At 43.2% G+C, this 18,537-nt stretch overlaps 1 protein-coding gene across 1 annotated transcript in view; it reads right to left on the bottom strand.

Annotated features, from left to right (window-relative positions):
• Positions 1–4,199, bottom strand: part of LOC140456896 (uncharacterized) — an 84,568-nt gene extending 80,369 nt beyond the window's left edge. The window contains exon 1 of the mRNA XM_072550806.1: positions 3,979–4,199. The gene's annotated coding sequence lies outside the window, so the exon portion shown is untranslated. The remainder of the gene's footprint in view (positions 1–3,978) is intronic.
• Positions 4,200–18,537: the final 14,338 nt, after the last annotated feature.

The raw sequence follows: 18,537 nt of genomic DNA, 5'->3' as shown, positions 1-18,537 counted from the left end.
AGTGACAGAGAAACTTCATGAGCTCCTCTCACTTGTTGGAGGTGAAGATAGAGGAGACAGGAGATAAAGAGCCCTTCAAAATTAGCTGACTTTGTTAAAGTACCCCAAAATGTATTTGACACATACAGATTTATTTGTAATTTATTAACATCAGGAGAAAAAGCCCTCAAAGAACATTGTTCAGGCATGGATATGATTCAAAGAAATATCTCATCACTAGTTACTTGCAAACTCACTGATATCTCATCAGGTTTGATAACTGAGTGAATACCTTCACACACTGGGAGCAGTTGAAAGGTCTCTCCCCACTGTGAACCCTTTGGTGCAGAGAGAGAGAGAGAGAGGCACCTGAACAGGAAGGGAATAGAGAGATACAGACCCTGTAGGTGAACACAGTTTTAATATGGAAGGGCAAAATGTGTCAGAGCATGCTTGGAGGACCGAAGGGCCCGTTCCTGTGATGTATTGTTCTTTGTTCTTCTTTATATACCTCCTAAATTCACAGCCAAATCATTTATATAAGTGACAAAGAGCAGTGGACCCAGCACCGAGTCCTGTGGGACACCACTGGTCACTGACCTCCAGTCCGAAAAGCAAACCTCCACCATCACCCTCTGTCTCCTACCTTCTAGCCAATTGTGTATCCACTTGGCTAGTTCTCCCTGTATTCCATATGATCTAACATGTTAACCAGTCTACCATGTGGAACCTTGTTGAATGCCTTTCTAACGTTCATAAAGATAATGTCCACTACTCTGCCTTCATTAATCCTCATCATTTCTTCAAAAAAAAACTCAATCAAGTTAGTGAGAGACAATTTCCCATGCACGAAGCCATGCTGACTATCCTAATCAGTCCCTGCCTTTTCAAGTACACGTGAATCGTGTGCCTCAGAATCCCCCAACCACTTCCCCACTACTGATATCAGACTCTCCGGTCTGCAGTTTCCTGGCTTTTCCTTACCACCTTTCTTAAATAATGGCAACATGTTAGCCAACCTCCAGTCTCTGGCACCTCACCCGTAGTTATCAATGATACAAACACTTCAGCAAGACGCCCAGCAATCACTTCCCTAGCTTCCCACAAAGTTCTAGGGTACACCTGATCCGGTCCCAGGGATTTATCCATTTTTGTGCATTTTAAGACATGCAGCGTCTTCTCCTCTGTAATATGGACACTTTTCAAGATATTGGTGTTTATTTCCCAAGGTCTCCAGCTTCCATATCCTTCTCCACAGTAAACACTGATGCAAAATAGTCATGTAGTATCTCTCCCAGCTCCTGCGGCTCCACACATAGCTGATCAGAGGGAGTCAAGATCAGAGTGGTGCTGGAAAAGCACAGCAGGTCAGGCAGCATCCAAGGAGCAGGAAAATCGATGTTTCAGGAAAAAGCCCTTCATCAGGAAGAGCTTGATCTTTAAGGGACCCCATTCTTTCCCTAGTTACTTTTTTGTCCTTAATGTATTTGTAAAAGCCCTCTGGATTCTCCTTAACCCTATTTGCCAAAGCTATCTCATGTCCCCTTTTTGTCCCCCTGATTTCCCTCTTAAGTATATTCTTACTGCCATTGTACTTGTCAAGACACTAACTCTATTTCTGCTGTCTAAACCTCATATATACTTCCTTCTTTCTCTTGAACAGAATCTCAATTTCTCTCAACATCCAGCATTCCCTACACCTACCAGCTTTGCCCTTCACCCCCCCCCCCCCCAACAGGGACATACTGTTCCCAGTCTCCCGTTGTCTAATTTTTGAAGGCTTCCCACATAGCAGCCATCCTTTTACCTGTGAACATCTGGCCCCAATCAACTTTTGAAAGTCTTGTCGACTGTTGTGAAAATTGGCCTTTCTTCAATCTAAAACTCTGACTTTTAGATCAGATGTATCCTTTTCTACAACTAATTTTAAAAAATAATAGAATTATGATCACTTTCCACAAAGGGCTCAGTGGTAACCACTGCTGCCCCACAGCTCCAGATATCGGGTTCGATTCCAGCCTTGGGCGATTGTCTATGTGGAGTTTGCACATTCTCCACGTGTCTGTATGGGTTTCCTCTGGGTGCTCCAGTTTCCTCCCAAAGTCCAAAGATGTGCAGGTTAGCTTGATTGGCCGTGCTAAATTGACCATAGTGTGCAGGCTCGGTGGGTTAGCTATGGGTAATGCAGGGTTATGGAGATAGAGGGTGGGTATGGGGGGTGGGGGTGAGGACAAATTTCTTTAGAGGGTCAGTGTGGACTCGATGACCAAATGGCCTGCTTCCACACTGTAGAGATTCCATGGACGTGCTCCCCGGCTGACACCTCAGTCACTTGTCCAGCCTTATTTCCAAAGACTCAGTCAAGTTTGCTACATCCACATACTGAATAAAGACAATTTCTTCTACTTATAACAAATTCCTCTCCATCTGATCCCTTAACACTATGGCAGTCCCAGTCTATGCTTGGAAAGTTAAAATTCCCTACCATTACCATCCTATCATTCTTATAGATAACTGAGATCTCCTTACCAATTGGCTTCTCAATTTCCTGCTGACTATTGACGGTTCTATCCCAACAAGGTAATCATCCCTTTCTTATTTTTCAGTTATGTAATTTAACCCCACTTTCTTGTCTTTCCCAAAGTTCTTCATTTTTTGCCAGTTAAAGTGCTCATCCATTTTGAAAGTTTTGGCTGAATTTGCTTCCTGCACCTTTTTCAGGCAGCATCTTCTTTATCATCATCATCACAATTGGCAGTGATTTAACTGAAACTTTTCCTGTCTGCTTCCAGGTCCCCCACACAATGGATACTGCCTTCTCCTTATTGAGAGAATGAGAGACCTTGAGGAGATCACAGACATCACAAGTCGTGAGGTCATGGAGGGAACTGCAATAAGTGAGAATTTCAAAGGCCGAAACCACCATTACGGAAAGGAATTCTCTTTAAACAATAAACGCGCAGAGAAGTGAGAGGGAATTCATCCTGTTGATGTAATTTTACACCACAGCTGACCATCTCGTCAACTCAGCTGATGGGAATGAATAACCTTTAAATCATAGTTCACTCTGCACAGAAGTATCTGAAACAAACAACAGGAGCTCCAGAAAGAGAAAAAAACAAAATATCATTCAAACTTTTTGATGAACTATTTTGTCAGCACAACAAATCTCTCGCTAAATGTGATAAGACAAATAATTTACTGGAAACTCACATTGACTGACTAGTTCTGGTTTCAGCTCTCAATCTCTGCAATCCTGACAGAACTTGCTACTGCCTTGTTCCCCTGGCCTCCTCTTCCTGTGGGTTCTCAGTGAAGGCAATTTTCACCAGCTAATGTGACCCAGTCACAGAGAGTTCAAGATAGTCAGTCCTCACATGCCAACATGAGAGTTCAAGGGCTCAGAAGAAACAAATAAAAACCAGGCACTGAATCGGAGTTGGGAGAAACAAGGAATGAAACAGGATCCAGTCAGCACGGTGGCACAGTGGTTAGCACTGCTGCCTCACAGTGCCAGAGACCCGGATTCAATTCCCGCCTCAGGCGACTGACTGTGTGGAGTTTGCACATTCTCCCCGTGTCTGCATGGGTTTCCTCCGGGTGCTCCGGTTTCCTCCCACAGTCCAAAAATGTGCAGGTTAGGTGAATTGGCCATGCTAAATTGCCGGTGGTGTTCGGTGAAGGGGTTAACTTAGAGGAATGGGTGTGGGTGTGTTGCGCGTCGGTGTGGACTTGTTGGACCGAAGGGCCTGTTTCCACACTGTAGGTAATCTAATCTAATCTAAGTCCCAGACAGATGGTGAGGTTCTGTCCTTTCAATGAAGCAGTAATCAGGCTAATACCCTGCCAATACAAATCTCACGGCCTGTGAAATCTGAATTCAAATAATGCATCTGGATTATAAAACTGGTCTCAATAATAATGGAACTACCATCAAGTCCTTTAAAAAAAAATCTGGTTTACTTACAGCGCCTGACGATGGAAATCTGCCATCCTTACCTGATCTGGCCTACATGTTACTGCAGATCCACAACAATGCTGTCGATCTGTTAGCTGCTCTATTAAACCGTCTGGAGTGTCACTCAGTTCAAGAGCAATCAGAGCTGGGCGACAATGTGAGTGGTCCCCCCCAGTCCCAATGCAGCATCAGGACAGCGCCTTTCTCAGCGCCGCTTCTGCCGAGATCGAGTCACAACAAAGGAACCCCCACAATGCCCTGCGCCAGGCCTGGGGAGCATGCGTATTCCAGGCTTCTCGGGGCAATGCGGGCAGGGGATAGAACCATTTCTGCCGCGTGAGGGATTGTGGGAAGTTAAGTCGCCATTAGTTTAAAAAATACCCCCTTTTATAAGATTACGCCAACATCCAGCCTTTCTGCAAGTAACACGTTAAAGAGCAGAGACAACACAAATTTATGCGTCCACTAACCAGACATATTGGCGTTTTTCCTTGTACTCAGACTCACAGATACTGACCACAGAGAGGACAAAAAAAGATACAAAATAAACAAACACATGACTGGCGTTATCAATGCAGAAATCGGCCACTTCTCTGCTGCAGCAAAAATTGCCGGTAGTATGGAAATACGATGAAGGAATAGAAAAAGAAACTGATTGCAGAAGTATAACAAAGGTGTCACATTATCAAGTTGTGAGGTGAATCGCTCTGATTGCTATCCAAGTAGCATTAGCTTTAATGGTTTACTAGAGATTCGCTTTTGCAAATTATTTTCTGGCAATTCACTTTTTCTGATAAAAGAGTTAAGCTACATTAAGATGGCCATCAAGAGAAAATTTATGATTCACTGAATTCAGTTTGTAAGAGAAATTACCTGTCTCCCCTGGTTATTTCACTTATTGAGAAGTATTAATATAACAAATAGTAAAAGAGAGTCTAGTTAAATTACCTTGCCAAAGTCTTGAATCTTATTTAAAATTGACAACATTTTTTCTTTGAGATTTGTTATGATGTATTTATTCTGCAGATCATCTGTCAGAAAAGTGACAGACACTGAGAGTCATAGAGATGTGCAGCACAGAAACACACCCTTTAGTCCAACTCGTCTATGCCGACCAGGTATCATAACCTAATCTAGTCCCATTTGCCAGCACTTGGCCCATATCCCTCTAAACCCTTCCAATTCATATACCCATCCAGATGCCTTATAAGCTCACATTTATCTAAATCAAGCTCCATCTGCCACTCCTCAGCTGATTGGCCCACCTGATCAAGATCCTGTTGTACTCTGAGGTCACTTCCTTTGCTGTCCACTATACTTCTAATTCTGGTGTCATCTGCAAACTGTCTTATGTTCACATCCAAACCATTTATATAAATGATAATCAGTTGACCCAGCACCAAATCTCACGGTCAACCACTGGTCACAGGTCTCCAGTCTGAAAAGCTACCCTCCACCATCACCCTCTGTCTTCTACCTTTGAGCCAGTTCAGTATCCAAATGACTAGTCCCTCCAGTATTCCTTGTGATCTAACCTTGCTAACCAGTTTGCCATGAGGAATCTTGTCGAATGCCTTATTGGAATCCATGGAGATCACATCAACCAATCTGCTGTCATCAATCTCTTTGACATTTCAGAACACTCAGTCAGGTTAGTGACATGATTTCCCACGCACAAAGCCATGTTGACTATCTCTACATATATAAATCCTGTCCCTCAGGATTCCCTCCAACAATTTGTCCACCACTGATATCAGCTCACTGGTCTAAAGTTCCCTGGCTTTTCTTTACCACCTTTCTTAAATAGTGGCACTATGTTAGCCTGCCTCCAGTCTTCCAGCACCTGTGATTATTGATAATCCAAATACCTCAGTAAGGGGCCCACAAATCACTTCCCTAGATTCCCATAGAGTTCTAAGGTATACCTGATCAGGTCCTGGGGAATTTTCCACCCTTTATGCGTTTTAAGACATCCAGCATCTCATCCCTTATAATATCAACATTTTTCAAGATGCCACCATCTACTTCCCCACATTCTGTATCTTCCATGTTCTTTTCCACTGTAAACACTGACGCGAAATACTCATTTAGCATCTCCCCCATTTTCTGCGGTTCCATACATAGGCTGCCAAGCTGATCTTTGAGGATGTTCTATTCTCTCCCTAGTTACCCTTTTGTCCTTATTGTATTTATAAAATCCCTTTGGATTCACCTAACCCTATTTGCCAAAGCTATCTCATGAATCATTTTGTCCTCCTGATTTCCTCTCAGTACACTCTTACTGCCATTGTACCTGTCTAGACATTCACTTGATCTCTGCCATCTATACCTCACACATGCTTCCTTCTTTTTCTTGACCAAAACCTTAATTTGTCTAGTAATGCAACATTCCCTAAACCTACCAGTTTTCCTTCCCTCCGTAACAGGAACAGACTGTCTCTGGACTCTTCTTATCTCCTTTCTGTTGGCTTCTCATTTTCCAGCCATCCCTTTACCTGCAAACATCTGCCCCCAGTTAGCTTTTGGAAGTTCTTGCCTAATACCATCAAAATTGGCCTTCCTCCAAACTAGATCTTCAGCTTTTAGATCATGTCTATCCTATACCATCACTATTTAAAAATTGTTAGAATTATGGTCGCTGGCCCCTAAGTGCAGCCCCACTGACACTTCAGTCACTTGCCCTGCCTTATTTCCAAGAGTAGGTCGAGTTTTGCACCTTCTCTAGTAGGTACATTCACATACTGAATCAGAAAATTTTCTTGTACACACTTAACAAATTCATCTCCATCTAAACCTGAACACTACCCTGCCATTATGACCATATTATTCCTACAGATAATTCCTTACAAATTTGTTTCTCAGTTTCCTGCTGACTATCCACGCATAGGCTGTGTGGATAGCCTATCCACACATAGCCTGCTGACTATAGATTGTATCTATAGTACAATCTCAATAAGGTGATCCACCCTTTCTTCTTTCTCAGTTCCACCCAACTAACTAAGTACAGCTGTAATGTTGTCCCTTATCAAAAATGCCACTCCCCCTTCTCTCCTGCCCCCTCCTCCTTTCTATCTTTCCTATAGTATTTGTATGCTGGAACATTAAGCTAACAGTCATTTCCATCCGCGAGCCACGTCTCTGTAATTGTTATGATATCTCAGTCCTATGTTCCAAACCATGTCCTGAGTACATCTGCCTCTGTGTTAGGCTTCTTGCATTGAAATAAATGGAGTTCAATTTATAAGTCCTACCTTATTCTCTGCTTTGTCCCTGCCTGCCCTGACTGTTTGACTTGCTCCTTTTCCCAGCTGTACCAGTCTCAGACTGATTGTTTTCCTCACTATCTCCCTGGTAGCATGGAAATTCTCCCTAATCCTTCACATTCAACAGGAAGAGCATATCACTCTACTAAGGGTCATCTTTGCGCCTTAACATGATGGCAGTTCAATATTGCATTTTTTGGGGGAAAAATGTCATCCATGGGATCTGGACATATTTGGGTCAGTGCTTGTTGCCCATCCCTAGATGACCCTGAGAAGACGGTGGTGACCTACTTTGTTGTAGTACATTCTTCAAGGATAGATACAAAAAGCAAAGGCAATAATCTGGTGCTATTATCTCCAGACTGTTCAGAGAACTATGTAATATTCTGGTGGACCTGAATTTGAATCCTGCCATGATGCAGGTGAAATAAAAATGTGGAGTTAAAACAGTAATCATTGTCAGGGAAAAGCCCACCTGGGTGACAAAGGAGGCTGTTATCCTTACTTGATCTGGCATGTGACTTCAGAACCAATGCAATGTGGCTGACTTTGAACTGCCCTCTGGATGGTCAATAGTTGCTGGCCTAAACATTACCCACAAATTAACAATTAAAATGTCATGGGATTCAAATAACAGACCTCCAACAAACACACCCAAATTCCATGACTCCAACCAAAAGGTTTCTTACAGTGTCTATTGACCCTGTTTTACTAGTGCTCCTGGTAACTGTTAGAAACAAAATTCAATAAAATTTAGATGAGACCACCAAAACTGGAAACAAGACAATTTATTATGAACTTGCAAGTAAGGGCTTCAATTGCATAAGCAAATGAAAGCAAATTAGAACTTAGGTTAGTGTACAGTTATACCCTTTGAGCTGAGTGAGGTCATCTCTCCAGACTCCTAATTGCCCAATCTCTCTTACTATTTCACCTCTACCCATCTATGCTCCATGCCCATTGCCCCTTTCTTTCCAAGTTGGCAATTTCCCCCTTGCACGTGCTGTCATAAGGCTAAACTCTTATCTCGATGTTCCCCTTTGTAACTTCTTTAGTTATCCATAGGTACATTCCATTCTTGTACATACATATTAACGTATCTTTTTCATGCTTCTCTTATATGTTTCAGTTATCTTAGCTTTTTGCTGAAACTGTTGTTTTAAACATTATGGTAAAAGGAATTATTTTCTTTAATAAATCTACATTAAAGTTAGTACTTAATTATCCATAATTATGCACTGAAAAGTAGAGATACTCTTCCCTAAATACCTGCAGAGCTAATAGTTCTCTTGCTGTACCCCTTTTCTGTATGCTTTTTCTATATCTGCAAAAACAACACTTTTCCCCATTTCTAACATAACCATTACTATTCAACAGCAACAGAGCTGTAATGGCTTGCTGAGTGGGATTTTCACTTTTATCTGACAGCACATATCAATATATGTAATAGGCTTCTTCATCTTACCGACTGCTTCATTGCTGATACTGAGGTAACCTATTTCTTGAGACTTGTCTGCAACTGTCATGAAAATTTAGTTCCCCAGATTGCTTATAATCCAGTCTGGTTTCATGCCAATTTCTGTTGATACCATTTGGTTGTGTAAATATCTGCCATCAACACCTCTTACTGCAGGGAGAGCAAGCACATTGTGACTTCACTCAATTCAGGAGGACAGACCGATTATGACCTGACTCACTGCAGGGGACAATCCCAGTGTGACCTTACCCCTTTCATTGGGACTGTCTCACTGTGACCTCACTCACTGCAGATGGACAATCTCATTGTGACATTATTCACTGCAGGCAGACAGTCCCATTGTGACCTCACTCACTCCAGAGAGACAGGCTCATTGAGACATTACTCACTGCAGAGGGATATTCTCATTGTGACCTCACTGCAGAGGGACAGTCACATTGTGACCTTACTCACTGCAGGGGGCCAGTCCCATTGTGACCTCACTCACTGTAAGGGGACAGTCTCATTGTGACATTACTCACTGCAGGGGTTCAGTCCAATTGTGACCTTACTGACTGCAGAGGGACAAGCTCATTGTGACTTCACTCACTGCAGAGGGACAGTCTCATTGTGACATGACTCACTGCAGAGGGACAGTCTTATTGTGACATGACTCACTGCAGAGGGACAGTCTTATTATGACCTTACTCACTGCAGAGGGGCAGTCCCATTGTGACCTCACTCACTCCAGAGAGACAGGCTCATTGAGACATTACTCACTGCAGAGGGATATTCTCATTGTGACCTCACTGCAGAGGGACAGTCACATTGTGACCTTACTCACTGCAGGGGGCCAGTCCCATTGTGACCTCACTCACTGTAAGGGGACAGTCTCATTGTGACATTACTCACTGCAGGGGTTCAGTCCAATTGTGACCTTACTGACTGCAGAGGGACAAGCTCATTGTGACTTCACTCACTGCAGAGGGACAGTCTCATTGTGACATGACTCACTGCAGAGGGACAGTCTTATTGTGACATGACTCACTGCAGAGGGACAGTCTTATTATGACCTTACTCACTGCAGAGGGGCAGTCACATTGTGACCTCACTCACTGCAAAGGGAAGTCTTATTGTGACATCACTCACTGGAGGGGTTCAGTCTCATTGTGACCTCACTCACTGCAGAGGGACAGTCTCATTGTGACATGACTCACTACAGAGCGACAGTCTCATTGTGACATGACTCACTGCAGAGGGACAATCTCATGGTGACATGGCTCACTGCAGAGGGACAATCTCATTGTGGCATTACTTAATGCAGAGGGACAGTCTCATTGTGACCTTACCTGCTTCAGGGGAACAGTTCCATTGTGACAGTACTTACTGCAGGAGGACAGTCCCATTTTGACATTATTCACTGCAGGGGGACAGTGCCATTGTGACCTCAGTCACTGCAGAGGGGCAGTCCCAATGTGACCTCGATCACTGCAGAGGGATACTCCCATTATGACCTTACTCACTGCAGGGGGACAATCCCAGTGTGCAGAGGGACAGTCCCATTGTGTCCTCACTTACTGCAGAGGACCTTATTCTCTGGAGAGGGACAGTCCCATTGTGACCTTACTGACTGCAGAGGGACAGTCTCATTGTGACCTTACTCACTGCAGGGAGACAGTCCCATTGTGACCTTACCCACTGTAGTGGGACAGTCCCCTTGTGATCTTACTCACTACTGAGGTACAGTCCCACTTTGACCTTACTCATTACAGTGGGACAGTCCCATTGTGACCTTACTCACTGCAGGGGGACAGTTTCATTGTGACCTTACTCACTGCAGTGGGACAGTCCCATTGTGACCTTATCCACTATCATGGGACAGTCCCATTGTGACTTATTCACTGCCAAGGGACAGTCCCATTGTGACCTTACTCACTGTAGTGAGACTGTCCCATTGTGACCTTACTCACTGCTGAGGGACAGTCCCATTGTGACCTTACCCATTGTACTGGGACAGTGTCATTGCGATCTCACTCAGAGGATAACAAAGAGAAATAAGGAAGGAGAGGATCAAACATGAACGTAAGCTCGCCAGTAATATTAGAAATGATAGTAATAGTTAGTTTCAATTCATAAGAAACAAACGAGAGGCAAAAGTAGGAATTGGGCCAGTTCAAGTTGCTGCAGGAAGGCTAGTGATGGGAGATAAGGAAATAGCTGAAGAACTTAATCAATACTTTTTGTGTCAGTCTTCACAATGGAAGACATGAGTAATATCCCAACAATTAAGGAGAAGCGATGAGCAGAGTTGAGTGTGGTAGCCATTACAAAAGAGGAAGTGCTAGAAAAGCTAAAAGGTCTAAAACTTGATAAGTCTCCTGGCCGCGATGGGCTACATCCTAGAGTTCTGAGGCAGGTGGCTGAAGAAATAGCAGAGATGCTGGTTGTAATCTTTCAAAAATCACTGGAGTCAGGGAAAGACTCAGATGATTGGAAAATCACTGTTGTAACACCCTCGTTCAAGAAAGGATCAAGACAAACGATGGAAAATTATAGGCTGATTAGCTTAACCTCGGTTGTTGGCAAAATTCTAGAATCCATCGTTAAGGATGAGATTTCTAAATCCTTGGAAGTGCAGGGTCAGATTAGAACAAGTCAGCATGGATTTAGTAAGGGGAGGTTGTGCCTGACAAACCTGTTAGAATTCTTTGGAGAAGTAGCAACTAGGTTAGATCAATGAAACCTGGTCGATGCTATCAATCTAGACTTCCAAAAGGTTTCTGATAAGGTGCCTCATGGGAGGCTGCTGAGTAAGATGAGGGCCCATGGTGTTCGAGGTGAGCTACTGGCATGGATTGAGGATTGGCTGTCTGACAGAAGGTAGACAGTTGGGATAAAAGGTTATTTTTCAGAATGACAGCTAGTGACAAGTGGCGTCCCACAGGGTTCAGTGTTTTGGGCTGCAGATGTTCACTTTATATATTAATAATCTTGATGAAGGGATTGGCGCGTCCTGGTGAAGTTCGTCGATGATACAAAGTTAGGTGGACAGCAGGTAGTCCTGAGGAGGTGGGAAGGCTGCAGAAAGATTTAGACAGTTCAGGGGAGTGGTCAATTTAGAATGGAAATGAGGAGACATTTCTTCAGCCAGAGAGTGGTGGCCCTGTGGAATTCATTGCCACGGAGTGCAGTGGAGGCTGGGACTTTGGGTGTCTTCAAGGCAGAGATTGATAAATTCTTAATCTCACAAGGAATTAAGGGATACAGGGAGAGTGTGGGCAAGTGGAGTTGAAATGCCCATCAGCCATAATTGAATGGCGGAGTTCACTCGATGGGCCAAATGGCCTTACTTCCACTCCTATGTCTTAGAACATAGAACATAGAAAAATACAGCACAGTACAGGCCCTTTGGCCCTCGATGTTGTGCCGATCCAAGTCCACCTAACCTACACTAGCCCACTATCCTCCAAATGCCTATCCAATGCCCGTTTAAATACCCATGAAGAGGGAGAGTCCACCACTGCTACTGGCAGGGCATTCCATGAACTCATGACTTGCTGAGTAAAGAATCTACCCCTAACATCTGTCCTATACCAACCCCCCCCTTAATTTAAAGCTATGCCCCCTCGTAATAGCTGACTCCATACGTGGAAAAAGGTTCTCATGGTCAACCTTATCTAAACCCCTAATCATCTTGTACACCTCTATCAAGTCACCCCTAAACCTTCTTTTCTCCAATGAAAACAGCCCCAAGTGCCTCAGCCTTTCCTCATACAATCTTCCTACCATACCAGGCAACATCCTGGTAAACCTCCTTTGCACCCGTTCCAGTGCCTCCACATCCTTCCTATAGTATGCCGACCAAAACTGCACACAATACTCCAGATGCGGCTGCACCAGAGTCTTATACAACTGCAACATGACCTCAGGACTCCGGAACTCAATTCCTCTTATTGTCTTATTGCAATTGGCCAGTCACATTGTGACCTTACTCAGTGCACTGGGCCAGTCCCACTGTGGCCTTAGTCATTGCAGTGGGCCAGTCTCATTATGACCTTACTCACTTTAGGACAACTGTACCATTCAGACCTCACTCACTGTAGAAGGACTGTACCATTGAGACTTCACTCATTGCAACTAGATGTGGACCTTGTGACCTCATTCAGGGTGCTATCCCCATTGGCTAAATCAGATACTTGATACATTTTAAGGTTGGACTTAGCTCACTGAATGTTTTCCCTAAGCTTTTGATGCTCTCATGAAAATAATCCTCATTTGTCCAAACTCTCTTTATAGCTAATACACTCCAAATCCAGGCAACATTCTGGTAAACCTCTTTAAACTCTTCTCCAAAGACTCCACAATCTTCCTATAGTGCGGTGACCAGCTTTCACACATATTCCCTATGTGGCCTATCTAAAGTTTTATTCAGCTGCAACATGACTTGCCAACTTTTATACTCAACCGATGAAGGCAAGCATTCCATATGCATTCTTTGCCACCTTAGCCTCCTGTGTCATCCCTTTCAGGGAGCTATGATCTTGCACCCCAAGATACAGTTGTATATAGATGCTTCTAAGGGCCCTTCTATTTACTTTAAGGCTTTACTCTTGCACTTGACCTCCCAAAATGTATCATCGCACATTTGTCCAGATTAAACTCATCTGCCATTTCTCTGCCAAACTTTCCAAACTTTCTATATCCTGCTATATCTTTTGACAACATTCCTCACCAATTTTCATGTCGTCTGCAAACTTGTTAATCATACTTGCATTTTCATCCAAATCATCTGTATATATTACAAACAAAAGAGGTCTCAGTACTGATCCTTGCTGAGCACCACTGGTCGCAGACATCCGGTAAGAAGAAAAACATCTCTCCACAATTACCCACTGTTTTCTATGGCCAAGTAAATTTTGTATTCAACTTAGCAACTCACCATGAATCCAATGTGCTTAATCTTCTAGATATGCCGACCATGACAAATCTTGTTATGTGCTTTAGTAAAATCTATGTAGATAACACCCACTCTACCCTCATCAATCACCTTCGTCACTTCTTCAAAAATCTCAATCAAATTTGTGAGACAAGACCTCACCCACATAAAGCCATGCTGACTATCTTTAATAAATTCATTATTTTCTGAAATCCATGTAAATTCTATTCCTAAGGATCTTCTCCAATAATTCATGGTCTATAATCTCCTGGATTATACCTCTTCCTTGTCTTGATCTAAGGAACGACATTGGCTATTCTCCAGTTTTTTTTGGGACCTCACCTGTGGCTAAAGAAGATACAAATATCTCTGTCAAGGCCTGGCAATCTCCTCGCTTTCCTCCCTCAGTATCCTGGGATAGATCACATCTGGCCCTGGGGACTTATCTACCTTACTGTTTTTCAAGTCACCTAACCCCTCCTCCTTCTTAATATCAGCATGCCCTAGAATGACAACATACACCTCCCTAATCTTACCATCATCCATGTCATTCTCCATGGTGAATATTGATGTCATTAAGGACTTTACCTGCTTCCTCTGGCTCCATGAATAGGTTTCCTCCTTTGCCCTGCAGTTGAGCTACACTTTGTCAAGCTAACCTCTTGCTCCTAATATATGTATGAAATGCCTCCTTCATTCAACTTGCTCAGAATATTTCATGGTCTTTCTAATTCCTTGTTTAGGTTCTTTCTGATCCTTTTATATTCCTTAAGAACCTTGTCTTATTTGACTTTCCTAAACAGTATTTTTCTTTTTGATTACTCTTTCAAGATGTCTTGTCATCAAGGTTCCCGGATCTTCCATTATTACCTTTCATCGTCACAGGAACATGCTGGTCCTGAATTCTGATCAACTTCCCAACTATCAGATATGAATTTGCCCTCAAACAGCCGCTTCCAATCAAATTCCTACCTAATACTGTTGTGATTAGCCTTCCTCAGTTTAGCACTTTCAACTGTCTTAAAACTTACAGAATTATCATCACTGTTCCTAAAGTGCGCCTCAACTGTAACTTCAATAATCTGGACAGACTCTTTCTATAATATTAGATCTAGTATGACCCCTTCCCTCACTAGAATATATACACATTGTTTCATAAAACCCTCCAGTATGCACCAAACTAATTCTGCTCCTCTTATGTCCAAAGAAATAAGGGAGTCCCAGACAGTATTGGGGAAGATAAAATCACCCACTGCAATAAGCCAGTTGATTTTACATCTTTCCATAATCTGCATATATATTTGTTGCTCTATGTCCTGCTGCCTTTTGGGAATCTAATAGTATAACCTGATCATAGTTATTGAATTTTCCTAATTCCTGAGTTCTACCCATATATTCAAGCTGGACGAGAACTCCAAGATGTCCTCTCTTTATGCAATTGTGACATTCTTAATCAGTAAAGCAACTCCTCCACACCCCTTTTAATTCTTCTGCTGTCAGGAGGATATAAACTAGTGTGGCAGGGAAATGGGAACCAGAGCAGGAGGTAAGCATGTGGAGTGACTGAGGAGAAGGGTGACATTAAATCAAGCAGGAAGAACAAGCAGGACCAGGTTAATGAAAATGGAGGAGCTGACAGCCTGAACTGTATTTCTATGCAAAAAGTATAATGGGTAAGGCAAATGAGCTGACAGCCTTTATTGTTACATTGAAGTACCATGTTGTAGCCATTACAGAAACTTAGTTGAGAGAAGATCAAGGCTAGCATCTCAACTTTCCAGGGTTTAGATGTTTCAGGATTCTTTGCCAACTTAGCCTTCTGTGATCCTGGGTGGCAATAGCAAACCTCCCTGCTAAGAACTGGGATGATCCTCCAATTTAGTTGCAATCGGCCTTTCCTATCCAGGTCCATCCTGCCCAGGAGGATATCCCCATGATCCTGATATTAGTAACCCTCCCTCCTGTGCCAACTCTTTAGCAATGCATTCAACTGTTTCTCTTTCTATTTCTGGCCTCACATGCAAGTGGCATGGAGACTAATCCCAAGATTGAACCCGAAAGATCCTGCTTTTCAAAATACTACCTCATTTCCCTTTGCTTCTCTCAGTCTGCCTATTTTGTTAATACTAATATTTATTTTTTAGACACTCATGGGATGAGAGCATCTCTGGCTAGGCCAGTATTTATAGCCCATCCCTAATTGCCCAGAGGACAGTTAAGAGTCAACCACATTGCTATATGTCTGGAGTCTCATAAAGACTAGACCAGATAAGGGTAACAGATTTCCTTCCCTAAAGGACATAAGTGGATGGATTTTTCTGACAGTCGACAATGTAATCATTAGACACTTAATTCCAGATAATTTATTGAATTCAAATTCCACTCCAGGTCCCTGGAGCATAAACTGAGTTTCTGGATTAATAGTCAAGATTAGAGTGGTACTGGAAAAGCACAGCAAGTCAGGAAACATCTGAGGAGCAGGAAAATCGATGTTTCGTGCAAAAGTCCTCCATCTTTTGCCCAAAAAAGTCGATTTTCCTACTGCTTGACCTGCTGTGCTTTTCTAGCACCACTCTAATCTTGACTCTAATCTCCATCTTCTGCAGTACTTACTTTCATCTCTCTGGATTAATAGTCTAGTGACAGTACCGCTAAGGCTATTGCTTCCCCACAACCTCTGGCTACTCATCCTCCTCATTCAGAATGTCCTGTCCCAGTGAAAGACATCATTGACCCTGGCACGAAGGAAGCAACACATCATCCTGGAGTCTCACTTGCAGCCACAGAAAGACCATAAGACCATAAGACCATAAGACATAGGAGTGGAAGCAAGGCCATTCGGCCCATCGAGTCCACTCCGCCATTCAATCATGGCTGATGGGCACTTCAACTCCACTTACCCGCATTCTCCCCGTAGCCCTTAATTCCCCGAGACAACAAGAATCTATCAATCTCTGCCTTGAAGACATTTAGCGTCCTGGCCTCCACTGCACTCTGCGGCAATGAATTCTACAGGCCCACCACTCTCTGGCTGAAGAAATGTCTCTGCATTTCTGTTCTGAATTTACCCCCTCTAATTCTAAGGCTGTGTCCACGGGTCCTAGTCTCCTCACCTAACGGAAACAATTTCCTAGCATCCATCCTTTCCAAGCCATGTATTATTTTATACGTCTCTATTAAGTCTCCCCTTAATCTTCTAAACTCCAATGAATACAATCCCAGGATCCTCAGCCATTCCTCATATGTTAGACCTACCATTCCAGGGATCATCCATGTGAATCTCCGCTGGACACGTTCCAGTGCCAGTATGTCCTTCCTGAGGTGTGAGGATCAAAACTGGACACAGTACTCCAAATGGGGCCTAACCAGAGCTTTATAAAGTCTCAGTAGCACAATGGTGTTTTTATATTCCAACCCTCTTGAGATAAGTGACAACATCGCATTCGCTTTCTTAATCACAGACTCAACCTGCATGTTGACCTTTAGAGAATCCTCGACTAGCACTCCCAGATCCCTTTATACTTTGGCTTTACGAATTTTCTCACCGTTTAGAAAGTAGTCTGTGCTTTTATTCTTTTTGCCAAAATGCAAGACCTCGCATTTGTTCACGTTGAATTCCATCAGCCATTTCCTGGACCACTCTCCCAAACTGTCTAGATCCTTCTGCAGCCTCCCCACTTCCTCAGTACTACCTGCCTGTCCACCTATCTTCGTATCATCGGCAAACTTCGCTAGAATGCCCCCAGTCCCTTCATCCAGATCATTAATATATAATGCGAACAGCTGTGGCCCCAACACTGAACCCTGCGGGACACCGCTCGTCACCGGCTGCCATTCTGAAAAAGAACCTTTTATCCCAACTCTCTGCCTTCTGTCAGACAGCCAATCCTCAATCCATCCCAGTAGCTCACCTCGAACACCATGGGCCCTCACCTTGCTCTGCAGCCTCCCATGTGGCACCTTATCAAAGGCCTTTTGGAAGTCTAGATAGACCACATCCACTGGGTTTCCCTGGTCTAACCTACTTGTCACCTCTTCAAAGAATACCAACAGGTTTGTCAGGCATGACCTCCCCTTACTAAATCCATGTTGACTTGTTCTAATCCGACCCTGCTCTTCCAAGAATTTAGAAACCTCATCCTTAATGATGGATTCTAGAATTTTACCAACAACCGAGGTTAGGCTAATTGGCCTATAATTTTCCATCTTTTGTCTTGATCCTTTCTTGAACAATGGGGTTACAACCGTGATCTTCCAAGCATCCGGGACTTTCCGTGACTCCAGTGACTCTTGAAAGATCTCAACCAATGCCTCCGCTATTTCCTCAGCCACCTCTCTCAGAACTCTAGGATGTATCCCATCGGGGCGAGGCGATTTATCAATTTTAAGACTTTTTAGCTTTTCTAGCACTATCTCTTTTGTAATGACAACCATACTCAACTCAGCCCCCTGACTCCCTTTCATTGTTGGGATATTACTCCTGTCTTCCACTGTGAAAACTGACGCAAAGTACTTGTTAAGTTCTCCTGGCATTTCCTTATCTCCCATCACTAGGCTTCCAGCATCAGTTTGAAGTGGCCCAATGTCTACTTTTGTTTGTCGTTTGTTTCTTATGTATTGAAAGAAACTTTTACTATCATTTCTAATATTACTGGCTAGCCTACCTTCATATTTGATCCTCTCCTTTCTTAATACTCTCTTTGTTATCCTCTGTTTGTTTTTGTAGCCTTCCCAATCTTCTGATTTCCCACTGCTCTTGGCCACTTTATAGGATCTCTCTTTTTCTTTAATACATTTCCTGACTTCCTTTGTCAGCCATGGCTGTCTAATCCCTCCCTGGATAATCTTTCTTTTCTTGGGGATGAACCTCTGTACAGTGTCCTTAAGTATACCCACAAACCCCTGCCATTTTTGCTCTACTGTCTTCCCCGCAAGCCTCTGCTTC

This window comes from Chiloscyllium punctatum, chromosome 31 (assembly GCF_047496795.1).
Source record: "Chiloscyllium punctatum isolate Juve2018m chromosome 31, sChiPun1.3, whole genome shotgun sequence".
Classification (NCBI taxonomy): Eukaryota; Metazoa; Chordata; class Chondrichthyes; order Orectolobiformes; family Hemiscylliidae; genus Chiloscyllium; species Chiloscyllium punctatum.
The sequence above is the reverse complement of the archived record's forward strand: the minus strand, read 5'-3'. Positions and strand labels throughout refer to the sequence as shown.